The sequence below is a fragment of the Chlamydotis macqueenii genome, chromosome 12 (assembly GCF_036417535.1).
Source record: "Chlamydotis macqueenii isolate bChlMac1 chromosome 12, bChlMac1.mat, whole genome shotgun sequence".
Classification (NCBI taxonomy): Eukaryota; Metazoa; Chordata; class Aves; order Otidiformes; family Otididae; genus Chlamydotis; species Chlamydotis macqueenii.
The window spans coordinates 3,088,490-3,107,057 of record NC_141567.1 but is presented as its reverse complement, the minus strand read 5'-3'; the positions used below and the strand labels follow the sequence as shown (position 1 = coordinate 3,107,057).

At 52.4% G+C, this 18,568-nt stretch overlaps 1 protein-coding gene across 1 annotated transcript in view; it reads right to left on the bottom strand.

Annotated features, from left to right (window-relative positions):
- The window catches only part of IGDCC3 (immunoglobulin superfamily DCC subclass member 3), a 90,120-nt gene that overhangs the window by 38,273 nt on the left and 33,279 nt on the right, over positions 1-18,568 (bottom strand). The gene's annotated exons all lie outside the window — the stretch shown is intronic.

Below are 18,568 nucleotides of genomic sequence, written 5' to 3'. Positions count from 1 at the left end.
TGGTTATTTAGCTCATGATTCATTCACGGTGCCGCATCGGCAGGAAGATCTCTCACGTTATCGTACAAAATAAACTCCGAGAGCCCCCTGCCCTGTCAACCCTCTCCCCAGCGAGAAAGCCTCGTCCCCTTTTACGTGCGTCGAGTGTAATGAATGTTCCTCTGCTAAGGAACAAGCTGCGTACACGTCAGGGCGGCTTAATCATTCATCCGCGCGCTCCAGTTGGGCTGGGGCAGATGGGAGATGGCCATTAGCGATCATACATTAAATATGGGTTGCATTAACCTGCACCGCTCCCGCAACCACCGCTCGCAACCCGCCGACTGCACATTTGTTAAGCTGATGGAGTAACGCTGAGCAAAGCCCCGGCCCCGCAACGGCCGTAGGGCTGGGGAGGTTTTGCAGCCGTCGGGGTGAGACGGGTAGTCGGACGGGGACGCGGCAACGGGAGCAGGACTGGGAGGTGGCTCCAGAAAGATGGGAATGCACCAGCAGAAGGCAAAAGATTATGCAAAAAAAAAAAAAAAAATTTCCCTATCTAAGATGAGAGCTAATGGAAATATCCTCTCTGGTGAGGGCTGGAGCGCGATGGCGGAACAGCAATTTACCCAATTCATACACATTTAGTCCTGAAATGAGACCGCTCGTGGCCCAGAGCACTCGGCTGTGTGGGAAGGAGCCCAAAGGCTGCCGGGGGGTCTCCCACACCAGGTGATTCCCCTTCCAAGGTGGCAAGGGATGCTTCAAAAATTGGGTGGGGCGGAGGCGCCCGCGGCGGGAGAGCTCAAGGGAGCCTGCAGAATATTTCAAGGCTGCCTTTCGGAGATCCAGGCCAGGGCAAGCTCCTTGCGACCACCAAGAAATGAATCCAAGAATTAACGAGAACGACACAAAGCTCGTTAATAAAGGGGGAAAAAAGGAAAAAAAAAAAGCACAGAGATTCAGATGCCAGCAGGAAAACTCCTTTCAAACACACAGATGCTTAGTGCCGAGGTTTTTTGGTGGCTGACGGGGTTCATAAGAAGAAGAGGGAGGCGCGAAGGAGAACAGCCCCGCACAGACTCCGCTCTGCCGGCTGCAGAACTCACTGCCGCGCCTTTATTTCGATAACATCACTGCTTACAGGTAGAACTGCAGCGAAAACCTCTACTCTTAAAGACACTAGTATTAATATTTATCATGAATAAAACATGGCGAGTTATAAATAATTCAGTTCTAAGGATGTTAAGTAAAATATTACTCCTCAATGACCCTATAATGTGGCTTTGAAGCACGGTTTTATGTTAAATGCCCAGGAAACACCGTGACCCTTGCCAAGACCAGCTGGTTTGCAGAAGATGCATTAAAAATTCATGCACCGAGCTACAAAACGCTATTTTTAACACAGGTTTATTTACAGTTGCAGGGACAAAAGCTTTTGTAGCATCCCCTGTAAAACAGCGACAGAACTCGGACGCGAGGGATTACCTGGGACGCTGGGAATAAATCCCTGGGGGTGAGGAGAGGAGAGGGAGAGGAGCACGACTGCTTCACGGGGTGTCGCTCGGAGGGGCTAAACCTCTGCTGACCCACGTGAGATTTTTACACACGCCCCAACCGACCGTAACAAACTCATACAGTGGGGTGCTCGCTCCTGTTTGTCACTTACCTCAGCCCGTTAGCAGGCGGGTGCTATTGTTTCGGCCGCCGCGGAGAAGAGCTGAGCACCAGCCCCGGTGGGGCTGGCCAGCAGCCAGGGAGCTGCATCTCATTTCTATGCTAATGGCTGTAATCATTTTAAAAATAAATACATACAATCGCAATATCCACCCGCGAGCTCCTGGGAGGGGAGGCACCCTCTAACCCATCTGCCCGTGCTCCCCGTGGTCCAGCAGTACCGCGTCCACGTGCCAACGGAGGGGCCGGTGCACCCAAATCACGCACAAACTCCTTGTTCCACATTGATGCTCCAAGCCGTGGTATCTCAGTGCTTCTGCCATCACCACACCTGGATTTTGGCCATGGTACACATACACCGGCACAAGGCAGGGCAAAACAAAATAAAATGGCTTCCCAGTAGACGGGGAATGGTCCTAGCAGCCCTCCCATGCAGGCATGGGTGCACCTTCTCCCAAAGACATTGGCCAAGGTTAGATTCAGGCTGAGCTGTCCACAGCCACACTAACGCATGAGGGAGAGGAGTTACTCTTCATCTCTTCTTCCCCCATATTCTATCATGGAGGACCTCAACTAGGATGAGGTTGGACCACAGGTGAGGCTCCTCCCTAAAGAGAACCCCATGCTCGGGATCTCCCATCACCTAACGCTCACTGGAACGCCCCGAAGGCACGTCCTATGGACACGGTGCGGGTGAGCACCAACTCTTATCCTCATCCATATCCACAGAGGACTTGTTCTGGTAAACTAATTTGCTGGATCTTCTCTAATCGACGTGCAAACACTCTCTCCACCCTAAACAGGCCCCACAGAAAGGCCAATGGAATAAAAATGAATATAGGTATCGAGTGAAATTTTTTCTACTCCATGAAAATCTAAATTGAAACCATTAGCGGCCAATCCTTTTTTGCTCAGTACAGCATTAGCGCTAAGCCGGAGATTGACCTAGATTTGATATAGAAAAAGAAAACATTAACTTGGTATGTCAAAGCAAATCCCAGGCCTGTTAGAGTCATTAAAACGCAAATGTTATTATCAACCACAGGCGCCAAGGGAGGAAGAAGACTTGAAAGGTTCAGTGCCAAGCGTGGTGTTAGGAGAGGATTTGGGAAGCCCAGCTAGTTCTGCAACCGCGTTTTGCTTTTAAGTTACTTGCGGGGAAGCAGATGCCCAGGCTGGCTCTGACATGAGGATTCCGGGAGGAGCTGAGCATCCTCACCACCACCGAACGCCAGGCACTTCACAAGTGACAGGCCACGAGCAAAGACCCTTTCTCCACATTTCCACCACCATCCTGTTAAATTCAGACCTCTTCCAATGGAGGCATGTGGTCAAAACGCCCCAAAGTTAACACAGGACAAGGAACGAGAGTTTAGTGGGGACACGCCTGGGCTCCCGGCCGCTCCTGCCGAGGAGGGCAAGCTTCGTTAGCTCCACTACAACTGATGAAGGTGAATCTTGGGAGGCAAACGGTTTGCCCAGCGCGAGAGAACAAGCCATGGGCAGAGCCAACACCTTCCAAGAGCAGCTGCATCCCGGTGCTGGCGACAGCCACTGATTTTCATACTGAATTTTCCAACTAATAAAACTGAATTTCCCCTCAGGTCAGTAGAAGCCAGGGTCGTTTTTAAAACACAACAACCACCATGTCAATTAAACCTTGACCTAAACCACTCTCAAATCAGACTAACAGCTCCAGCAGAACCAACCCTTGGTATCCGTGAGGTCTATTAAGCCCTCATCCTCCTTGGCATCATAACTCCTTCCCAAACGCTTGTCCTTTTTTTTCCCCCCAAGCAAGCAGAGGGATTACATCTTCTTCCATCCCCTCCTGGCTTAGGGGACTTTCACCATCAAGTTAGCAACCTGCCAGGGAATATTTTCAAAGTTGGCAGGTGAAGGCTCCGCAGACACAAGACCTTTATTTGTCCCCCTCTGCACTCTGGAAACAGAGGATTTCCCTGCAAGACATCGCCCTCACAAAAGGCAGGAGGCGTGCGGACACCGCAAATCCCATTCTCTCCTCTCTTCCCCTCGATTTCAAACAGGAACGCTCTCCCAAGTCTTGAAGAAAAAGACAACGTATCTTCTTTCTCTAGATTTTTAAAATTTTCCCTAAAGATGCATTTTTATAGAGATAATAAGAAGCCCACACCACAACAGCCCGGCGGCCGCTCCAGCTGCAGAGCGGCCTGCGTGCCCGCGAGCCGCCCCGGCGTGGCTAACGACGTTATTGTGCGGGGCGGCCGCTCCACCGCAACGAGACCCATTTTGAATGCGAGTCGCTTTGTGCATAGCCAAGCGTGAACAGCAGCGCCGCCCATTTATCTATTTAATTCTCCAGGAGTAGCAGGAGCGGGGGCCTTCCCCTCACATCTAAAAAGGGAAGAAAAATCGCCTTTCTCGCTTGGCTTTGGAAAGGGAGGGAAATATTAAAGACTGGCCGCGCCTCTCCCAGCACAGAGGAAAATCCCCTCTGCCCCTGCCCACTAAAGGGTGAAAATCCCAAATCTCTGTTGTCCGTGCCAGGCCTGAAAAGAAAATGGGCTGCAAGACTCAGGAAAGCTGGAAGCAAGGAAGACATTTTTGAGGCATGGAGCTCACGTAAGAGAAACCAAAATGCGTGGCGAGATGAGAGAGGGAGGAAGCACCAACTCTCTCCATGTGTAGAGGGAAAGAGGGTCCGTCCCTCTTTCCCCGCTTTTTATTTGCAATATTTGCAAACAAATGCGTGTTCCTCTTCTGCTTCAGCTGTCGTTTCCTCCTCCTGGAGTGGATACAGACGGAGGATGCTCCAGGCTCTCTGCCCTCTCTCCATTTTGCATCCTCATGTCTCCATTGTTCTCACACTCCGTCAAAGCTGAGTGAAATAATTTAGACAAAGTTGAGAAGACGTCCCATCAGAAGGGCTTCTCTGGTTGAGGAACAGTCTCCTGCTGGTCTGTTTTTTTTTTTTTTTCCCCTGCCCTAAGCCCCTGGGACAGGGATGACAGGGAGACAACCGAGCTAATGCCTCACAGCAGGACATGGCAGCTGCCCACGGGAGGGAACATGCAACAGATATTTTACAAGAGGAGAGGAAAAAAAAAAAACCAAAACCAATCTACAGCTTCATGACTCAAGTCCACCAGGAGGCCAACTGCCACCTGATCTGGGACTGGGGCTTCTCAGTTTTTTGCATAACGCGTGGAATGACTGTGAGCCAAACCCAGCTCAGGTCACCTCCCCGCCGTACCGCAATGAGCAGCACCGATGGACTCGGGGTTTACTGTTTGTTTTGGTGCTTTGAGAAGCAAGTGGAAAAAAAGCACAGAGCCCTACGGGGGCTGCTTCTGTGTAGGGACGATAAATATCCTCCGAAGGTAACAAACATATCTCCACCACATGCAGACCTGGGGTCAGAGGGAACCTGCTCTGGGGTCTCTGGTTGCTCTGCCTGCCCTGCCCAAGCAAAGGACCAGGGCTGGGAGGAGGAGGATGGGTGGTCCCCGCAAAGGTCCCTGCAGAGGTTTTATTGTGGCACCTGGAAAACCTTCAAACACTTGTGCTACAGCTCCACTTCTCTTCCTGAGGCTCCCTTGAAGACGCTCCCCATCACCAGCACTCCCCAGCCTCTCCTGCACAATCACACATGCCTCCAAGCCCTAAAGAACGTTCGGTAGATTTATGGTATTGATTATAGCTCGCTGATTGGAAAAATAACTACAACACCACCAGTCGTTGACACAGGGGTGCTCTCCCACGAGCGGGAAAGATTTTTGTCTGGATAAACGCAATCTCTGCATGGAGACAAACCGGGGTCACACACCCTAAGAGATGTTTTACACTGAAGTATCTCACAAAGTGCTATCCCTCTGAGGAGGAACTGCGTCCACGCTGTCCCGGTACGGCACGCCAGGGAGCACCCCCAACGTCCGACACCCCACCACCCTCACTGCCTTGACGTGGGAGGACAGAGAGCACCAGGGAAGCTGTCTGCAAAGGAAGAAACCCCTGACAGCAGCCAGCCTTTCATAGAACTGCCCAAACGCTGCCTGCTCAGACCCACGGCCTCCTGCAACGCGGCTGCAGCCAGAAACCATCCCAGCCTGGAAATAAGGAGCAGTGAGTCCTGGTACACCAGCATCAATGCCGTCTGTGAAGCCCAGCAAGGAACCAGAGCTCTCTGAGCATTCTCAAACCCTTCCTATCAACATCTTGGTCATTTTATAGAGATAGGCACAGGGGACAGCAAACTGACACCCACGGTCACGACCCAAATCCAGCACCATCCCTTGAGTACCAACGGCGTGCTCTACCCATGACACAACACTGCTTTTTATAAAACACTTTGAAAGGTGCCTCTCAGCAATCCCACAGACCAAATTTCTCACTTCCCTCTGTGTCTGGAGCACGCGGCAGCATCCCATTCTGTTACCCACTACACAGACAGCCCAAGGTGGTTATTTGTCTTTCAGCACCCTCTTGTTTTGCAGGGGAGCCAACTAATAAACAGCCCCTTTAGCGCTCTCAAATTGGTTTCAGGGAGAGAAGAAGTTTCCGGCGGAGCGGGAGGCATCGTCTTTATCACGGAGCGCTATTGCAGTAATTTTTCAGGACGAAATTGCTCTCTGGCTCATGACAGCGTTTAGTGTATCCTGAGGCAACCATTTGCGAAGCCAAACCCGAGGTCCTGCCACCCCCGCTGCTGGAGGGAAAGGGGAGTATTAAATGTCATAAACAACTCCTAATTCGCCTGGGCGGACTGCATATGGGGCTAGCAATTCCGCCGTGCAGGAGGAGGTTATCCGTCATCGTTACCGCGCTCTGGCACCAAGGGCGATGCTGGCCGCTGCCACACCTCCATGGCACCCGTCACCACGAAGGGCTCCTGCGTTTCTGCGGGGTGACTTCTTGAGTGGGGGGAAACCCCAGCGTCGCACGAGGCTCCCCCCCTCCAAAGCAGGGCTCCGGTCCAGCACCGCAAGAAGATGCTCCCTCCTGTTGCGCCCACAGCTCGCTCCGCTTCAGGCAACGGCTTCTCCAGGACCTCGTCGCCTCCCAGGCTTCCCTCTGAAGCACACGTTTGCTCTTTGCAGAATATCTGTGATTTATCCTACTCAAGCACCCTGCAGACCTCTGAAATAAGAAGAAAATGAAGAGCAAGCGGCCCCGCAAGCCTCCGGGAGAGGCTGGCTTGGTGAGGGCAAAGCAAAGCGCGCCGCAGGCTGCCAGCAGGCAGGTCGCTCCTGCCAGATTCCCACCCGGAGCTCCTCGTGTTTTTCCTACTCCCGTACACACAATTAAGACAAATTACATAGTTACCATTTTGATTTGCCGCACAATGACACTGTTTTCCATCCCTCTCCCAAATATTGATGGAGACGGTACAAGAGGAAGCTCCCACGCAGCCGTTTTTGGCCCTGGACCACTTTGTTTGCAGCCAACTACTTGCGATATCGAGTGCAGACGAGCAATTCTGCTTTTCACCAGCTTGGAGAGGCTTCCCAGCACAAGGAATTGTCCTGTGCCACCGCAGCCCATCCCTAGGTGGGAACATCCCCCGGTTTGCAAAGCCAGCAGCCATCCCTCCTTTTTGTGCCCACCAATGAGCGCGACGTTTCATTTCAGCATCTCCAGAGGCGAGGGCGGAATCCGGAGAGGTGAAGGAAAGGAAGCTTTTCATCACGCCTGCCCACGGAAATGCCATCAGCTCCGCTTTCAGAGGGGGAGCTGTCCTGATTTACAGGCTAATGAATTTTAAATGAGATGCGTTTTTTAATTTTTTGTTGTCAGCCCCCATTTTTCTGCTAGAAATCATTCCAATAATAGCTGTGAATTCTCAGCATCTGTTTTTACCAGCTCTCCTGTAATTAGTTTACTAATGTATTTCACTGCGCCTTTGTTATTTTCGGAGAATGACTTCATTCCCAGCTACCAGAGATAGTGCACTTCAGTCTATAAGGAGTTTGGCCTTTGTTCCCCCGCGGTTATTCACGTGGGGGAAGATGGCTCGCTGAATGACAAGCCTTTCTATCACCGCGCATTCCCCCTTTAATGTCTTCATACCGGCTCAATAATTACCACAGAAAACTCCTTTCCGAATGGAATCTGTGATTTATAGAAGACTTGGCCAAGGTGCCATTTTTATCGGGCTGACAGCGAGCAGCGCCAGTGCTGGCAATTCACTCCTCGTTTTCCCTCCTTTTGCAGCGGGGGCAGAGTTTTGCCTGGGCAAAAGAGCTCAGCGAGCGCTCGGTGCCGCCAAGCCATGGCTGTCACGCTGTGGGACACGGCTGGGATAGAATCACAGGATGGTTTGGGTGGGAAGGGACCTTCAAAGCCCACCCAGTCCAACCCCCCTGCAAGGAGCAGGGACATCTCCAACCAGATCAGGTTGCTCAGAGCCCCGGCCAACCTGGCCTGGAATGTTTCCAGGGATGGGGCATCTCCCACCTTCTCTGGGCAACCTGTGCCAGTGTTCTACAACCCTCATTTCAAAAAATTTTTTCCTAGAGTCATCCTGGAGTTGGATGAACAACTCCATCAAAAATTGAGCTCCAACCTTCTGTCTGCATTCCATGGTGTTTGCTGTAGAGACTGAGATATTCCCTTGGCTGGATAAGCGCCCGGAGGAGGTAGGACAGCAGGTTTGAGTCTCAGCCGCATCCCTCACACTTCAACATCGCAGATTTGAAAACCTCCCGGCAGCACGGGGTCCGACCAGGGCAATGAGCTGTGCAAAGACACAAGGTGAAGGCTCCCAGTAAACCCAAGGCAGCCAGAGCGCGGGGGAAAGCGGCTGCTCTGCCTTCGAGAGGGAGTAATGCGAACAACGGTCTCTCTGTCCAACGGAAATTAACTTTAAATCCTTCAGAACAGTATGTCTTTCACCACGTCCACGCTCCGCGCCGAGCACAATAAACCCCCCCTTCTTTATTAAGGAAGGAACTAGAGGTGGAAACGGTGCACGCGTTGACTGAAGAAGTTATTCAAAGAGAAAACCAATCCCGAAAGGCTGGATTTCCATCACTTGGCACAGAGGAGCCGCCGCACGCCACTGCAAGGGAAATACTCAGCATCCCTTGCGCACGCGGGAAGGGGAGAGGAGAGGCCAAAGGAGCCCAGCGCAGCCTCAGAGCAAGTCAGGCACCGAGTCAGCGTCACAAAGGGATGCTCTAAATCTCCCTCCTGGTCATTTTAACTCGGAATTTTGCTTGAATGCAGGTGATTTTCCAAAAAGCCAAGTGCTCCCATCCCTTCGCAGAGAGCACAGCCATTGCATTACGGCGTTCTCTGATCCAGGCTGAAGGTGATAACATCAGAGACGTAAAAAGGACGGAACGCCTGCGATATGAGAAAATCCAGCTTCCTCCACCGTCTGCTTTTCCTGCCAGCAGCGGCGAAGCTGTTAGCTGTCATCTCATCCCCGTGGCTGAGTTACACATACAAATTCCTGTTCGCTCCTTGGCAATAGCAGCAGCTTCCTACTTTGCTGGCAGCGATCCAGGGGAAATTCAAGCTGAATTACAGCCATTCTTCAGAAAATAGGCCAAATCCACGAAAGCGGGACGCATGACCGCAGAACGCAGAGCTCGTCCTTTTTCTATTTATTCCGCGGCGAGAAGCCCCGTCGGCTGAAAATAGCTTATCTCTGGAAGTCCCCCTTTCCGTTCGCGGCTGCCGCTCCTGGCCACCAGCCAAACTATTACCACCTCAAAGAGAAAGTTCACCGCTCCGGCGTATCAGCCCCGCCGTACGGGACGTGCGGTTCGATGTTTTCAGCGATTTCTCTCTGGGAGCTCGGAGGAGACGGGGATTGGATTTCTGTGCCTGAGCCAGAGAGTACAGAGTGTTTTCCTGCACCTCTGTGGGATGGTTGTACTTGGGGTTGTGCTCCAGCGTCGCCTGTCAGCGTGTACACAGCACTGCGCGTACACGTGCCAGTATGGCCCTGCAACAGGGTGAGACCTCGCATTTCACGCCAGGTCCACGTGAAGCAGCCACTCCACGCGAAAGAAAGCAACTCTGAACCCGCAGTGTGTCCTCTCTCCTCCCCGAAATACAACTGGGAGACACATCACCAGCGTGCAGGCAGAGGAATGCAAGTGAGGACACAGAACGGTTAAAGATAAGAAGGATGTGGAGGACGGTCACACAGAAGGAGGAAGAGATGGCAGAGTTACCACAAATCTCACCATCTCTATCTTCCCTGCTATCACCAGACCATCACCAAATCCAAGGAGCATTCCAGAAAACACAGCTCTCCAGGGAGGACCGGCTTCGTGTTGATAAGAAGCAGGGAGGCTTATCTCCCAAATTCACAGCAACACCTCACCCCAGGCCCAGTTTATCAAATTAAACTCATTACCTTCAAGGACTCATCAAAAAGAGGTGGCAGAAGAGCAGGGGGTCAAGGAGACCACGCTCCCACCGCCCTGCTCAGAGCATCCTCACCGGCAGCGGTGGCCGGTGGGACAACACCGCCTGGAAATCACCACCAGCACCAAAACATCCCAGAGCGTCACATCAAGGAAGAAAACCGACAGAAAGAGGAGACGTGCTGATTTACTACGAGGCCATTTATCGTACGTACAGCTGCACCACGGCGGGCTGCGCTCGCTGGGTGCGTTTTCTGCACGTAAGATGGTTTACAACAGCAGGTTTGTATGTGGTAGAACAACCACCTCAGCGCGCCTGCGGGCGAGTGATGTATCAGGGATCTGCCAATCCAACCCCCACGCTGTGTCACAACCAAGTACAGCGTTTTATATACACGTCTATTACCAGCAAGGAGAAATAACCAAATCCTTTCTACGGGGAGTTTTTAAAACCAGCAGTCAAGAAAAACAAAATTTCAGCCTTCAAATATTTATATATTTTTGCTTTTTTATCATAGATTGGACAAAAAAAAAAAAAGAGTAACCTCAGACAGCACCTCTCCTCTCTCCTCAAAGACCTTTGGTCCTGTTTATGGGAACAGGACAGAACACGACGAGGAGCCCTGGGTAACACGAGGCGAGAGCGGTGAGGCTCGAGAAGCCTTTAAAGAGCGTAATTCCCAGGGATGCTCCCGGACGGGATAACGCGTGGCTCGCAGGGCTACAAGGAAGGGCTCGACCGATTTGCTGGCGGGAGGGGAGGAGGAGAGATGGGAAGAGCCTGGGTTATTTCCTCCTGTGGAATCTGCAAATCATTTTACCCAAATGAGTTTCGGGATGCACAAGCTCATGAAGAAGCACAAACACGGCTGGCCAGGGCGGGCAGGCTGCCGGGCTCTCCGAGCAGCGGTCCTCTGACTAGAGGACACAGAGCCTCCCGCGGGCTCGTGATGACCGTCAGACAAATCCTCTGCAGACACCCCAAGCTCCTTACACCCTCCATGCTTCCAAACAACCCCTGGCAGCAAAATCCAGCGTGAGGAACAAAAGGCAAGAGGAGAGCTGATAAGAAACCCAGTGCCCGATGCCCAAGCCTGGAGAAGGTCTCGGTGCCCGCAGCTCCTGCCAAAGGACGGAGAGCGAGAAGAAAGGCTGGATGCTCAGCCGCAGAGGTCAAAGGCTGCACAGGGGCGTTTTTACCAACTTTGAGCTCTGAACTCGAGCTCTGCCCCGGCGTAGGCAGCACACGGGGGAAAATCTGAGCCGAAGCCCCGCAAGCCTGATCTTCAGGGGGCTTCCGCAGGGATGTCCAGCCCCTCCTGCACCAAGGCTGAGGGATCAGCCCTCTCTCTCCCGAAATGTGCATCTCCAATCAGAAAAAAAACACAGGCACCCCTTTGGTATTAACACAAGAGAGGAAAACTCAGTGAGAAACGGGTAATTGTAGCACAGACTATTAGAGACCGAAAAAAACACTGTGAAACCCAAACCGTGCGGGACAGCGATTCAATCTTAGCTCAGCAAAACCCTGTGGCACATAATAGCCCCCCAGGAGAGCCACTACGATACCCCAATAACTTGTTTACGTGAGCAAATTGTCCACGAAGAGACTTTGCGCAGGCGTGCGTCCACACGCGGCTGCGCATCCCCCACGTGCACGTTCAGGCGGGGAATAAAGGACGGGAAGCAGCGAAGCGCTTAAAGTACTCGCGTGGGACGAGGCAGAGGCATCTGCACGGAAAACATCACCAGCAACCTCACAGCCCTCCCCACCACGAAACGAAATAAATAAATAAAGAGAGCTCCAGGAGTTAGCTGTGAAGGTGACAGCGCTGAAGGAAAATAAAAGCAGAAGTGGGGAGCGGGGGGAGGAATAAAAAGATATTCAGCCCGGCTCGCTTTTGTGTTCTCGCACAATGGGGCACGTCAGCTCCGAAGCCTCCGCAAGCCATCACCCGCCATCTGGCACCGGGCTGGATGGCTAATGGGAGGCCGCGGCGCCCCAGCTGACTCCCAGAGCCACGGGGGAAATCAAGCTGACGAGCTCCCCGCATTAAGCCACCTCGATTAATGCAGATGCGCGGCCCGCTCGCCAGAAATTCGGCTGGCGAACGGCGTGAGCGTGCCACGAACTCTGCGGCAGCCCCGCATTAACAGCCCGGCTGTCAGATTAAGCGGGGCTAGGGCGGACACGAGCCACCCGCGCTCCTTCGCAAGACGAAGGGTTGGCGAGGGGATCTGGAAGCGCGGCCCCTTTTCACCGAGCGCTCACAGCTCGACGGCGAGACGAGACGCGCGATAGGCACGACGCCGGCTAGGCGTAAATTCTGCGGCAGCGGGGACGGTCCAGATTAACAGCGCCTGCCCAGTACGTCGCTCTCAAAACCAGCCTCATTAACTAACGTCCCTAATGGAGGGGATCGGCTAGGAAATTACTGTGCGTGGGGTATTGCAGGGAAGGGGATGAAGGCACTGGCACGAGCGCTCAGGGCCGGGTTCAACAGCAGTACCTCTCCCCAGGAGCAACACCGCTGATTTCGGCAGGGTGGACCCTGGGGGACCACTCACCACCACGAATATCTGAGTTCCAGAAGCACCACGGTACAGAGTAAAGGCACTGAATCGCACGGGAAAATTCAGGGCTGTCCTGGTATCGTGGTTCAGCCCCAGTCAGCAGCTAAAACACCACGCAGCTGCTCGCTCACTCGCTGCCCTCTCAGTGGGATGGGGAGGCAAAACCGGGAACAAAAAGAAGGCAAGACTCACGGGTTGAGACAAAAATAGTTTAAGGGAACAACAGAGGAAAAGAAAACAGAGATGGAAAACAAAAGCAATAATAAAATATACTTACACATAATTTACAGTACAACAGCTCACAGAGGATCCTGACGCCCAGCTCCCTCCCAGGCAGCAAAACCAGCCCCTCCGCAGCGTCCCCACTTTATACCCTGAGCGCGACATCACATGGGCTCATTTGGGTAAGCGACCCCAGCTGTTGGCTAATTGGTAACCTGTCCCAGCTGGGTGCCCCAGCCACAGGGGCCACCAGCTCCAGCTCCTCTCCCAGCCCAGGTGAAAATTAACTCTGTCCTAGCTGGAACCAGTACACCTGGCGAAGCAAAGGGTTGGCTGAGCGCCTTGCTGAGGACAGGAGGTCCAGCTCTGGCCCCTTCCCTTGCCAGCTGTTGCATGAGGAGCAAGAAGAGAAGAAGCCATAGGGGATTTAGGATGCACAACGTCCCTAAGCCATGGAAATACGTACTGGAAAGGCCATCTCCAGACTCTGGGGTACACGTGATCCCACCTCCTCCTAACACAGCAGTGGGTTTTGGGCATCCGCTGTGCCTCCGAACACTGCCAGGGCGCTACCCTTGGGACACCTGGGTACGCTGATCAGTATCTAACGCTGCTTCTGAGGTGTCAGATGCAGGTCAGAGCTCTCTGAAGGGACTCAGCTCTGGCTGGAGCATGCAAAAAGATCTGCCCCCTCTACCCAGGCACAAACAGAGAAGCCAACTTTCAGACAGGGATGTCGTTTCTCCTCTCCATCACCTGCTTCAGAGAACTGATGGGAACCCAGCTCCACAGCGGTCCAAGTCGGGGATCAGAAAGAGCAGGGTTAATTCAGAGGCAGGAGAAGAAGAGCCTGGGAGGATCAAAGGAGCATCACCAAAGCTCAGCACACCAGATGCTCCCAGCATCACTGTAGTTTCACTGTGGCACGTCACGTGGCAAGGAGCACTGCCTGCCCGCAGCTGGTCCCCCACACGTTGCCTTGCACCCCAGCATGACAGAGGCAAAGCCCTCGCTGGCTTCCTGCGTGCCTTTGCTACGGCTGTAAGCAGCAGCCTGCTTATCGCCGGTGCCAAAAAATAGCCACGTACCTCCTCAGGGTGAACTCAACCAGCAGACACCTCCAGGGAATCACTGCGACGAGCCTCAAGCCAAACAAACCCCAAATCTTTAACATCTGAGGCACATTTCAGTGCCCCTAGGTCCGGCTGCTGCTGCACAGCCCGGGGAACCTCTCGGAGCGGCAGCGATGCCTCGCAACAAGCAGGTATTTGGGGATCCATCACCGTCGCCGACAGCGAGCTCCTGCTTACAGCACTGAGGGTGAACCCAGGCCTTTTCTAACGACTTTGGATGCACAACCTCTTCCCACAGATGGAAAATTTTATTCCCAAATGCACAGAGACCCACACAGCGGCAGCTTGAGTGATTACGGTCCCTGCTGTGTGGAGGTACTATCACTTGCAGGGAGGCAGGAACGCTCCCCTAAAGGGGAAGGTGGTGGCGTATGGTAAGCGTAGGTTACCCAGCCCCAGGAGCAATGCTCCAGCTCTTCCACAGCTCATCCCACCTCTGCATCGCGTGTCAGGTCCGTAACGTCCCACCAGAAGAGAAGCAGAATTTTTGCTGGGGTAGGAGAACGGGAGAAAACCTCTCCACACAATTAATTTGCTTCCGAATTCAAGCTAGTTGAAATAATCTGTTGGTAAACACAAAGCACAGCTGAGCAGAGGCTGATATTAAACAAGCATCTTCAGATGAAAATATCAGTCATCTAAAAGGCATCACCATTCATTCATGCTCAATAAAACAGAAAATGGGTACAGACAGAGCTGAGAGAAAATGAGACAGAGAAATGGAAGTCAAGGTAAAGCTGCCAGGCAGGAAGCAGCACAAGAAGGGAAAAAAAAAAAAACTCCATGAAGAGGTTGATTCAGCATTCTGCTTTAGGAGAAATTTCAAAAGCAGGTTTAATATCTCATAAAACTTCCTGCTGGTTACCACACGGCCTGACGGAAGCACGGAAGGAGACTAACAGCCCTGCTATCCGACACGGTGAAACGTCTCAAGCCACATAGCTTCACTGGGACTTGCTACTTCTAAGGACATTTTATGGTTCCCCGCTGTTCCTCAGTGTCTCACCACCTCCTGAGCACGCACAAGCCCCCACCTACCCACGGGCAGGTGTTTTCCCTAAGGCTCAGCCGATTGCCACGGTTGCACATCGGCACTCGGCCGCGTTGCTGCAAGGGACTGCGAGGGGTTGAGTGCAGGACCGCCCGGGCTGGTGGCCCTGGTCTTCTTGTCTCAAATCCGGTTCCTTTGGGGCTCTCCAGCGCCCGTCCCGCTATAACAGGAACCCGTCAAAGCCCCGCGTCGTACAAACCCTCCATCCGACCGGCTGGATGCTGCTGACTCAGCACCAATGAGAGACACAGGGGCTCAGTTTCAAATACGCTTCTGCTTTATAGACGATTTCCCAATCTAACAAAGAGGCAAAACATCATCTGTCTCTTCTTCTCTTATTTCCCAAGGAACAATAAGGCTGGAAACATCTTTCAGCTTCACCGATAAAACTTTTATAACCCCCTTCCCTGACAGTCCCTGAGCAAAGGCCCTTTTCCCAACAAGAAGCCTGGGATAAGCAGGGAATCCATATTCACGTGGCGGCGTGGAACGTCGGAGTCGCACGCGGATGCAAAAATACCGCCCTTCGCCGGCCGCCCCGGGATTGCTGTTGCCAGCCAGTGCATGCAGAAGGCTTTAGGGGACACAGCCCAGGAGAAGTCCCACTGCCAAGGTTTAAAAGCTATCTGGCCACTCAGAAAAAAAAATGAAGGCAACTAAAAAAATAAAGGCAGCTAAGATGGGCTTTGTTGACTTGTTTGAGTCTTATTTTGTTTGATTTTTTTTTTTTTCTTGCAATGGTCTGGTACCAGGAATAATCTTTCTCGTGGTCTTCCCTGGGATGCTGCCCAACCCGGAGTAACACCTCACAAATTCTCCCTCCCCACGGGGGAGAGAAGCCCAGCAGGACAAGCGAGAGGAGGCACAAACCCATTGACTCACTGGGGCAGCGCTGGGAAAGGACAGGGTTAACCAAAGCAGATAATTACCGGGAAGCCCTAATTAGGAGGATGACGAGGAAGAACATGGAAGAGGAAAACGATACCCAAAGCAACATGGCTTGGTCGCCCTGGAGGAGCCTTCCCCAACGGCCTGCTGCTGCCTCCATCAACACATGGGTATCTGTTTCTAAATCCAGGAAACCTCTCCTGGCCACAAGCACAGGGTCAGGAGGGGGAAAAAAAGGGAGGAAGAAAGCTACTGAGGAGGAGGAGGGTTGGAAACTTTTTTTTTTTAAATGACATCAATCAAGCCAGGGAAAGACTTCATGCCCCCGAAACCCAAGGCCAGGCTTCTCATACATTCAACCATAAACTCCAGGAAGGAGAGGTCTTTCCTTTCATTCTGCAAAATGCTTTTTTAATGTCAGGAGTGGTTTTAATTAGCACACCCGAAGCTTGCGAGCAGCTCTGGGAGCTAAGAAGCCCGACCCGTTAACGGTCGCATGGAAAGCTGAGCACCCCAGCAGGATTCATCCCGGCTCCTGGGGACAGCTCATTCCCCCCAAGCTCTAAATCAGAGAGTGGGCAGGAAAACCGGAGCGTGGGCTGGGTGTCCGTGTCACGGGAGACGGTCAGGCTTCCACAGGTCCTCGCCGTTTCGCAGCAGCCTCACGCTCTGCAGCAAGCTCCAGGTATGGCTCCGAACAACGCCAGCCCTTGGCCTGGACCACAAGTTTGCTTCAGATCCTGGCTTGGCACATGGCAAACAGCTGGGGAAAGGCTCCTCTGGGAGGTAACGTTACCCTTTCCCGATAATCCCTCAGCGCGGCCGATGATGATAACTGCTCATTACAGCAGAGCCTTGTTTAGAAGAGCGCACACCACCTCCCTCTACATTAAAACAGCAACCTGACCTCAATAAAGTATAAAACAATTAACTTCCTAATTAGTCAACAAATAACTGTTTCACTCAAGTAGATACTAAGTTGTTAGGAAATCTATTAGCGTTTCCCCTGTAATTTCATGCTTTGCTGATGATGAATAAAACAAGGTTGAATGGGACCCATTCACGCTCAGAACACAACGCCCAGTAGCTGTAAGATAGCTACTGGGAAACTTCCTCAAAAGAGCCAAATACCGGGAGCAGAACCACTGCCTGGATGGTATCACCGACACCACAGCAGCACCGAAACCCTGCAGGGACGGGGCGCGTGGACGGGAGGAAAAGCAAGGGCTGGGGAGGCGACAGGGAGGAAGCTCTGCCTGCATTTCCCATCCAACGTGTAGGGAGAGTTCATGCCTGCAAGTGGATTGGGCCAAAAAAACCCCAACGTTGTGCTTAAACGGATTTTTTTAAATTCTCCCACCCAGCTCCACCATGGGCAAGAGAAATTTTACTAAAAAGGCTAGGTTTTCTGACACATCTCCATGTGGCCTTGTGCGGTGGTCAACAAGGCCATCAAAAGCCACCAGCCCATCAAAAGCCACCAACCCATCCTCATCCCCTTTCCATTCCCTTCCAGAGAAACCGAGCACCCCTCAAGCATCAGCAAACATCAGCAGACTGCACGAAGACCCCAGATTTACAGCACGCTGCTACCAGCCCTTCCACTTAATGCGGGCGAGCATTAATGTGAGTGTCTGCACTGGTCCCAAGGACGAAGACTGGGGTCTCCCAGTTGACTTCCATTTACGAGATCCTCTTTTCCATGTCAGGACTCGCTCCTTGGTCGCATTCTGAAGAGGCAACAGGGAAGACCTGAGTGTCTCCCAGCCCTGCCTGCCTTGGCTGTGAAACCCCAGGGTGCAGGCCAGATGGGACTCCATCACGGGAAGGGACAGGGACACAGCCAACGCGAAAGGTAAGTCTACACAGTCTTGGATGAGCACACGCGACTCTGCTGTGGGTACGTTCAGCACACACACTGGTTTCGCAGCCGTTTGCTGGGGAGGGGAAGAAGGCTGCAGACCCAAGCTGTCCCGTTCACACCGAAGCACAGGGATTATCAAGCCCCATGGTAGGGGCCTCGTGGGGAAAAAGTGAGTCGTGATGGTTGGACCGCTGAAATATTCTGCAGCCTTACACAGGTCTCCCCATCCAGGCAAGGGCTGCTGTTCGGCTGCATTTAACCAGCACTTTATTCACCCAAAACCCAGCATCCTGCTTAGCATCACCTCGGGATTCTCTTCTCAGAGACCTTGCAGCACAACATACCCAGCCGGAAACCGGTCGACGCACCCAACCGCCCGCAGAGCACCCGACTCCACCCGCAAAACATGCACTCCTGAAACACGGCCCCCGCCGTCCTTCCATCCTAATGCACGCCAGCTTCGGAGAAAAATTTGCATGTTAGAACAATTAGACGTGAAACATTACATGCCTTATCTCAACGATATTACATAATTGGATTTGCAGCGTAGAGTAGATAATGAAAGCCAGAGCTCCCAGCAGCCAGAAATATAAATCATACGCCGGATTTTCTGCAGTTAAAGTTGGGAATATTTTAAGAGGCCCCAGCAAATACGTTGTTTACATTAAGAAATCGAATCATGTTATTAGGCCTTCCATTTATCTCATAAAATCTTTAAAAAGCTCATAAACTCGTTACTTTATTAGTTCAGACTTATTATATGTATTTGAAGCAATACTCAGAGGTATTGTTAAGCTACTGCCGGCAAGGGTTACAGGTC